This window comes from Elephantulus edwardii, unplaced genomic scaffold (genome assembly GCF_000299155.1).
Source record: "Elephantulus edwardii isolate Elephantulus edwardi_28Jun2011 unplaced genomic scaffold, EleEdw1.0 scaffold00123, whole genome shotgun sequence".
NCBI lineage: Eukaryota > Metazoa > Chordata > Mammalia > Macroscelidea > Macroscelididae > Elephantulus > Elephantulus edwardii.
This window is the reverse complement of record NW_006399873.1, coordinates 2,108,636-2,109,554: the sequence shown is the minus strand read 5'-3', so window position 1 is coordinate 2,109,554 and position 919 is coordinate 2,108,636.

The window sequence follows — 919 nt, the reverse complement described above, 5'->3', positions numbered from 1 at the left end:
TTCTCCAGTGTTTTTTTCCAAAGATGTAATCGATCTGATTCCTATGCATACCATCAGGTGAAATCCATGTGTATAATCTACATTTATGTCTCTTAAAAAAAAACTTATTTGCAATGAATAAGTCATTGATTGTACAAAATTCAATCATTCTATCTCCAGATTCATTTTCATTTCTGTCACCAAGTCCATGTCTTCCAACTACTGATTCTTCTTCCCTGTTCCCAACTTTTGCGTTCCAGTTGCCCATTATTATCAATATATCTTGATTGCATGTTCCATTTTTCTCTGCCTGTAACAGTTGGTAGAAATCATCTATTTCTTCTTCTTGTTGGTGCATATATCTAGATGATAGTAGTGTTCACTGGACTTCCTTGTAAGTGTATGGACATAATCTTATCACTCACAATGCTGTACTTCAAGATGGACCTAGAAATTTCTTTTTTGACTATGAACAGAAGATTCCAAAAGGCAGCATGGAATGACAAAGCAAAATACTACAATGAAAAGTGCGAGGAGCTAGAGTCGGAAAATCAAAAGGGCCGAACTCATTCAGCAATTCTTAAGCTCTAGGAACTGAAGAACAAATTCAAACCTCGAGTTGTTATAATCAAGAATGCTTTAGGCAGAATGTTAAATGATCCAGGAGGTATCAAAAGAAGATAGAAGGAATATACAGAGTCATTGTATCGAAAGGAATTGGCAGATAGAGAAGAATTTCATGAAATAGCATTTCAGCCAGAGCCTACGGTGATGGAGGCAGAAGTTCAAGCTGCTTTGAAGGAAATAGCAAAAAATAAGGCCCCCGGAATAGGTGGTATACCAATTGACATATTTTAGCTAGCAGATGCTGCCCTGGATGTGCTCACCAAGTTGTGCCAAGAAATCTGGAGAACAACCACTTGGCCAACTGACTGGAAGA